This window comes from Oncorhynchus kisutch, linkage group LG7, assembly GCF_002021735.2.
Source record: "Oncorhynchus kisutch isolate 150728-3 linkage group LG7, Okis_V2, whole genome shotgun sequence".
NCBI lineage: Eukaryota > Metazoa > Chordata > Actinopteri > Salmoniformes > Salmonidae > Oncorhynchus > Oncorhynchus kisutch.
Genome location: NC_034180.2, coordinates 5,808,055 through 5,816,414, shown reverse-complemented (window position 1 = coordinate 5,816,414; position 8,360 = coordinate 5,808,055).

Genomic DNA, 8,360 nt, shown 5'->3' with positions numbered 1-8,360 from the left:
AGGCGTATTTGCCAAAGTCACAGAATGGCACTTGACCCAGTCAGATCAACTCAGATACTGCTCTGTTCAATCGTTGGGCATCTTTTGAGTTCAATATCATTATATTTTAACAATTATATTCAAATGTACTTTTTTTTACCAATCTAACTAGAAAACAACATAATGGTAATCCTTTATTTGAATGGAAAATCTGTATTGATACACTGGGTAAATCAAGATGTAGCCTAGATCTATTCACTATACAGGTGAATGCATATTATTCAATAGGAGTGTGTGCATGCATTGAGTAATTGAGCTTGTTTTCCTTTGCAGTTAGGACTTACTTTATTGACAAGTGCTAAGAGAATATTATTTTCTTGTACTGATTAACAACATTTGCATAGAAGAAACAATCTCTTCTTTTATAATAGCGGGCACTGTCTACGAAATTAATGTAATTCGTAGGCAGAATGTGGCTAGAATCTGAGTTTGTTGCTATGGAATCGAGTGGAAATGAGATGGGAGGCAAAGGAAGGAAGACAAGTTCATTTATTTTTTTGGGCGAGGGAGACGAAGTGAATTAATAACGTTTTTGGTGACAATAGTCTTTGAAATCAGCATATTTTACATTATGGTTTGCATATTATCACAAACAAATAACTAGGGTAGTAAATCCAGCTCTAAGCTAGCAAGGAAAGTTAGCTTAATTAAAGCTGGAAGCTACCTTGTCTTACCATGGTTACTGCATGGCTTTTTCGGTCTGACTGAAGTCGCCCTACAAAAGATGCAGTAGTCTCTACAAGCCAGAATGTTGAGTAAAATTATATTTACTTACTTTAGCAGTTGTACATGTTGTTGGTCCTTTTGGCGGTTGTTTACCTGACTTTTTGCGGTGCTGGTAAGTTCGGCCATCAGTATTTTCAATCTCTCCCATTGCACCTGATGAACAATATGTCAACCTGGTTCACCAACTACTTCTCAGATAGAGTTCAGTGTGTCAAATCGGAGGGCCTGTTGTCCGGACCTCTGGCAGTCTATGGGGATACCACGGGGTTCAATTCTCGGGCCGACTCTTTTCTCTGTATATATCAACGATGTCGCTCTTGCTGCGGGTGATTGCAGGAACGCACTATTTGCATTTGAGACTAACTGACCGAGTTCGCTATCCATCCCAGCTGGCAGCAGAGGAAGAATTCACTGCACAGAAGAGCTCTCATAGACTTTAGTTTCCTGGACTGAGAACTGAGAGGGAGAAAGAGTCTTGGACAACACGCCTTTTTCGTCTCTATCCCGGCTTCATCCTATCCTAACGGAATCCTACTGGGCAGGCAACATACAAGTAAATTACCCCATTGCATTATTAATTTCCTCTGAAAGTGGTGCTTTGTATGTTTAAAGTGGTGGAAGTCATTGGGTGTTGTAAGACAGTAGGTCTAATTTACAAACCCATGGTCAATACTATCCTGGGACTGTCCACATAAGCTGCTAATCGGTAGCCTAGTTCATGTCTATTCCTGGTTGGGGAGCTCTAGAGTTTCACAGTTGCGAAAGCCTATGTTGATATTTTCTCCTTCAATGAGTAAGATCATGCCATTCTCTAAAGTCCTATGAATGTCCTGTTGTATTTGTCTGAGTTGAGTACGGAAACCTATTTCATATTGACCTGTGGGGCTTCTCACCTCAATAACTGTTGTACCCCATTGTACCCTGTCTTACATAATTTTCCAATTCATTTAGTCTAGCAAATAAAACCTTGACTTATTTGTGACATTGAGTTAATTTGTAAGCGATTTGGTTCTTGAGGTTTCAGAGCTCGACAACTGTTGAGAATGAGAATATAGTAAATTGACAAATGATTAGTTCATTAAACAGTGTCTCTATATCCAAAACTTAATGGTGCCCCTCTTAGATTATTTGGATAACCAAATTCATCAAATAAACCTGATCAATTAATTAAATCATTAAATTATCTTGAATATTAATTAGCCAAAAGTCACAACACCACCTAAACTGGTCATTTCAGGTGTCCCCGACATGCCTTCGGGCACTGGCCCAGCGGAGGGAACCCCGGCTACTGACGCAAGGAGTTCTCATGCGCCAGGTGATGTCCCGCAAGGTGGTCACGGCATGAGTGGAGACTACAGGGCAGACATAGATCTTTACACATCGTGAGAAAAAGCGCAGTGTCAACTATTTTTCGCAATGAGTGACCCCATTCCCCCAATTGGGAACGGACCCTCTGGCACACCAGTGGCCTCGGACCCTCCTTTAAATGTTTCTGCCAGTGGTTCTGATTCAGCCCACATTGGAGAAGGTGTGCCGGGAGGGACCTGTTGTACCAGGCACGCATGGCTGGAGATTTGGCTCCTATGGGCCTTTCCCCTGAGAGGGCCAATCTGGTGGCTAGAGGTTTACCGCTGAATGTTATTAATCCATTCAGTCTGCTACCTTCCACAAGAGGTCTATATGGTATAAGTGGCAAGTGTTTGATCTCTGGTACCAAGATAAAGGACTTGTTCCTTTTCAGTGCTCTGTGAGGGACATCCTTATGTTCCTACTGGAGATTTTTGAGCAGAAACAGGCATTCTCCACAATAAATATGTACATGGCTGCTATCTCAGTGTGTCGTGGGAATTGACAGAGCCTCACAGGGGGCCCACCCCCTGATTGTGAGGTTCCTGAAAAGGTGTACATTGTCTCAGACCGGTTTCTAAACCCATTTGCCCACATGGGACTTGGCGCTGGTTATGAGGCACTGTCTGCTGCCCCCCTTTGAGCCTTTGGAGTTGATGGTTCTCAAGATCCTCTCCTAAAACACCTCCCTGCTCATGGCTTCGGCTGAATGTGTTGGGGACTTCCACGTGTTATCTGTACACCCTCCCTGTACTCAGTTCGCCTTGGGGAACTCTAAGGTGATATTGTGTCCAAATGTGACCTTTGCCCCAAAAGTCTTACAGTTTTTTTTTGCTATTTCCCTTTTCACATCCTCCTTTTGCTTCTGAATAGCAACAGCGGTTACGTGCCCTGTGTCCCCTGAGAGCTTTACGCACATACATTGAACGGTCCAGGGATATCCGGTTATATGACCAGCTTTTTCCCCCCCCGGGCATATAGCAGCAAGGGGCTAGGTTTACCTAGAGGTGTATGCGATCACTTGGGCATTGTTTAAAGGGTTGACTATAGGAGATATTTGTGCTGTGGTGAGTTGGGCATCTCCAAACACGTGATATTTTATTGCTTGGATGTCACAGCTTACGGCTGTGACAGGGGAAGTAACCAGGCAGGACACTGTGTGCTGCATCTGGACTGCCCCATCTAGCGTGGTCAGGTCTGGGTGGTCTGTCTTGGGCCATTTAATTTAGTGTCCGTTGGGGTGGCTTGGGGCGTGATTATATATCCCCATAGTATGTTGTACCAAAGTTGACTGACTGAAAGGAAGCGTAGCATCAAGACTATAACTATTGTTCCCTGAAGGAGCGAAACGAGGTAGAACACCTGTTTGGCCCTGTGCCGCCCGTTCCAGGGCTTGGTGAAAAGCATTATTAAATTGAAGTAATGAATCTGAGTCTCACGCTTATCATCTGTGGAAGGCAGGGCTTCCAGCTAGGCACGGATTTCATTGGCCTTCTCAGGCGTGATTGTAGATTCTTCAACCGACTCCCCGTAGTATGATGTACCTCATTTCCCTCCTTCAGTGAACAGTAGTTAGTCATAACGTTAAGTTTTCTTTGCCATGTTTGTAAAGTCTATTTTGTAAACTCTTCCTGCAGGTGGTTGGCTGGAGGCCAATCAGAGGCGACATAGTGGAGGTCAGTGGATGGGACAGCGTCCACAACTCTGGGCTAGGGATCAACACTGTTAACCACAACCAGAAACAAACAGTCGAACACAAATTAACAACTGAATTTAGTCTCCATGACAAGAGACTAGCTGAGATCAGGGTGATGTGTAGAGTTGGTCTGCGTGGACAGGGAGGTGTCCTTATGCGGCTAGAGAGAACAGACACTGACTCGGCTAGCAATGTGCCATCCTGCTCCTATAGTTGTAATTCAGACAGACAGATGGTATAGAATAACTGCCTTCAAAGTAATGACTTGGGATGTCAGGTTTGAAATTAAAAACTTATTTTAGTAGTACCACTTGTTCATGTCACATTTAACAACTTTAGATTCTACAAAACAATAAAAGAAAGTTGCTAGCGAAAGGCAGGATAATCACTTGTACATAACTGGCGAGTTCTCTCACTCTCTCTCTCTCTGGCCTGTTGCAAGGTATTCTGGAACTTGCAGTCAATAGCGTAATCCTATACTAACCAATACAACAGAAATTTGTATGTAGTTCTCTCAATCCTGAACACACGAATTCTAATACAATTACAATCAATTAATTAACTGTAAACAGTAACTCTGTAGCCCATTAAAGTTACAACAGAAAGTGCAACAGGGGGGTATGTGGTGAATTACCCTCTTAATTAAACTCTTACTCAAAGATACTTCACATAACCATAATGTCAGCTAAAGAATGGTTCCCAGATATCCCGTGTACATCTCAAGCCACACTGCTATGATTTCTCCCCATTGTGGACACTCCTATGTCTGATAAGGCTACTCAGGAAGGAGAAGCTCTTGTAACATAGTTTGCACTTGAAGGGCTTGTCCTTGGTGTGAATGGTCCAGTGCTTCTTCACATAGTTTGCTTCATTAAAGAGCTTTCTATACATGGGGCAGGCGTACGGCTTGTCGGCGTCCGTCGTAATGCTCGGCCTCCCCAAGTTGTGACCCAATGACACCAGAGGAGGTAGAAGCAGGAGCCACCACCCTCAGGTGGTTAGTTTTTGAGCTCCACCATTGTTTGGGTGTTGTTGGGATTGTCTGCTGTGTTATAGGCTAGGTACCTCTTGTTGTGAACATCCATCCTGACCCTGTCTGTATTGGTGGGGTAACCCAGAGGCAGCTGAGGAAGGCTAGACCCAGGCTTTCCATGAAACCAGTCACTAGGCATTAGACCAGTGGTCACCAACCTTTGTGTCAAGATCACTTTTGCAGTCAAAAAGCAAGCTGAGATCTACTGCTCAGATTTTTTGTTTTACATTAACCTCACACAAACAGTTTTGTAGGAATGAGGTTTGGGCAGTAGGCCTAATACATTATCACAGCATATTAGCTATATGATTGGCCTGCCAATATTGTTAATCAGACCATATTATATTTCAAAACTCGAGCTTTGATAACAAAATAGATCCGTTGGTTTAGCACTTGTGAGGCACTGTGGAGCACGAATTTAAATATGTAGCTTTTTTATTTTACTGGACTGATGGTACCTGCATCTGATGGTCAACGAGGTCAAATCACGACGACAGTGGTCTAGAAAGATGCCTGAGTTTCTGACTTGGAATTCCGTGTTGGATGATCGTTCAAAACGATTTTTCCCAACCGCCTCTCACGGTCCCTGCTCTCTCCTTCCTTTCCTCCGGCCAGGGAGTGTCTGTGTTGTCGCAGGGTCCATGTTCCAGTTGATAGATCCTATAGAAGGCAGGCTGAATGAAGGAAGCATCTGTTAGGGGGTTACCCTTTGTTAACTTGCCATTTAAAACAGTCTTGTGTAAATACCTGTTTTTATAGAGTCAGAAAATCTAGGCTAGAACAAATACAGTTTAATATTTACCTTACTGAGGTGATGTAGATGGAATAAAGTCGTTCATTCTTTTTTACTTTATTCTTGGCAACAATGTTCTTTAAAAAAAATATATTCTCAGCTTGAAATATACTGATCATCGGAGATTCAGACCTAACGCAATGGCAAATCTTAGTGCTGGCGGTAAGATTGTTTATCAAAAATGTTTCTATTTTCACAACTGCAATTATTGGTGCAGTAGCTGGCGGTGGTGTGGCAGGGCTGGGTTTTGATTAATAAATTTGTAGGTGTGTCGCGGCTTGACCCCGGTTGTCAATAGTTACTACATCCACAAAGTACAAATTGGCCATATCGTTAACATTCATGAATCTTTTGTTTTAATTTTTGGTCTTAATTTAAGGTTAGGCATAAGGTTATCAGTGTGGTTAATGTTCGATTTTAAGAAGATAAATTGTAGAAGTGTGCAGTCTCCTTCCAGACTCATATCAAACATCTCCAATCGAAAATCAAATCAAGAGTCGGCTTTCTATTCCGCAACAAAGCCTCCTTCACTCACGCCGCCAAGCTTACCCTAGTAAAACTGACTATCCTACCGATCCTCGACTTCGGCGATGTCATCTACAAAATGGCTTCCAACACTCTACTCAGCAAACTGGATGCAGTCTATCACAGTGCCATCCGTTTTGTCACTAAAGCACCTTATACCACCCACCACTGCGACTTGTATGCTCTAGTCGGCTGGCCCTCGCTACATATTCGTCGCCAGACCCACTGGCTCCAGGTCATCTACAAGTCCATGCTAGGTAAAGCTCCGCCTTATCTCAGCTCACTGGTCACGATGGCAACACCCATCCGTAGCACGCGCTCCAGCAGGTGTATCTCACTGATCATCCCTAAAGCCAACACCATCTTTGACCGCCTTTCGTTCCAGTACTCTGCTGCCTGTGACTGGAACGAATTGCAAAAATCGCTGAAGTTGGAGACTTTTATCTCCCTCACCAACTTCAAACATCAGCTATCTGAGCAGCTAACCGATCGCTGCAGCTGTACATAGTCTATTGATAAATAGCCCACCCTTTTTCACCTACCTCATCCCCATACTGTTTTTATTTATTTACTTTTCTGCTCTTTTGCACACCAATATCTCTACCTGTACATGACCATCTGATCATTCATCACTCCAGTGTTAATCTGCAAAATTGTAATTATTTGCCTACCTCCTCATGCCTTTTGCACACATTGTATATAGACTCCCCCTTTGTTTTCTACTGTGTTATTGACTTGTTAATTGTTTACTCCATGTGTAACTCTTTGTTGTCTGCTCACACTGCTATGCTTTATCTTGGCCAGGTCGCAGTTGCAAATGAGAACTTGTTCTCAACTAGCCTACCTGGTTAAATAAAGGTGAAATAACTAAATAAATAAAACTGCAGCCCGCAATTCGGGTCATTTCTACATGTGCCATTTTTGATTGGCATGGACCTGAAAAGACAGTGAATAATTTGAATAAAAATGTTATAAAACGAAACAGGAACTGGTTTTAAATAGGCTGTCTAAATATTTACAGGCACCATAATTGCTCCCCTTGGGCATATATTATTAAGATAACAAAGACTATGGAGGATTTTACGCACATGCAAACTTTTCACAGGAGCTGGAAAAAGATACCGTATAAAGAGAATACACACATATATATATATATATATATATGAGCAGTATAAAGGTGAGTTGACATTTCCCCTCTCTCTTTATACGGGATCTTTTTCCAGCTCCTGTGAAAAGTTTGCATGTGATATATATATATATATATATATATATATATATATATATCCTACCATTGCCGTTGATATGGCCAGTAATGACTTGCCACATTAAAGGTAAATAAATAAACATGCTAATATAGCCTTCAAGCGGATTCAGAACCACGGACAGCGATCAAAATTCCTGTGATTTGACAGTTTGGTCCAACAGGGGAAAGTGGAAGATGTTTTTTTTAAACAAAATGATAAACAAAAAAACAAGCAGTCATTTTAAATAACTTGATGTTCCTAAACAGGCTTCCTACAATCACTGACACCTTTCATGCAATGGGCATGGCACATGTGTCCAAACTTTTCACAGAAGCAGGACAAAAATAATGTCCAAAATATTTCAAAGCTTTAGACTAGACGTAACATAGTAAACATAAATCCGGGACACTCAAATTATACTGAACAAAAATGTAAATGCAACAATCAACAATTTCAATGAGTTACAGTTCATATCAAGAAATCAGTCAATTTAAATAAATTCATTAGGACCTAATCCATGGATTCACATGACTGGGCAGGGGCGCAGCCATGGGTGGGCCTAGGACAGCATAGGCCCACCCACTTGGGAGACTGGCCCACCCACTGTGGCACAAGGCCAAGCCAATCAGAAGTTTGCAAGTGCGTAAAATCCTCCATAGTCTTTGTTATCTTAATAATATAGGTTAAAAAAAATGTGTTATCCCCACAAAAGGGCTTTATTAAAGACAGACTCCTCAGTTTCATCAGGTGTCTTATCTCAAACGACACACAGGTGAATATGCCGGATGTGGAGGTCCTGGGCAACCGTGGTTGCATGTGGTCTGCGGTTGTTTGGCCAGTTGGACGTACTGCCAAATGCTCTAAAACGACATTGGAGGCTTATCGTACAGAAATTAACATTAAATTCTCTGGCAACAGCTCTGGTGGACATTCCTGCAGTCAGCATGCCAATTACAC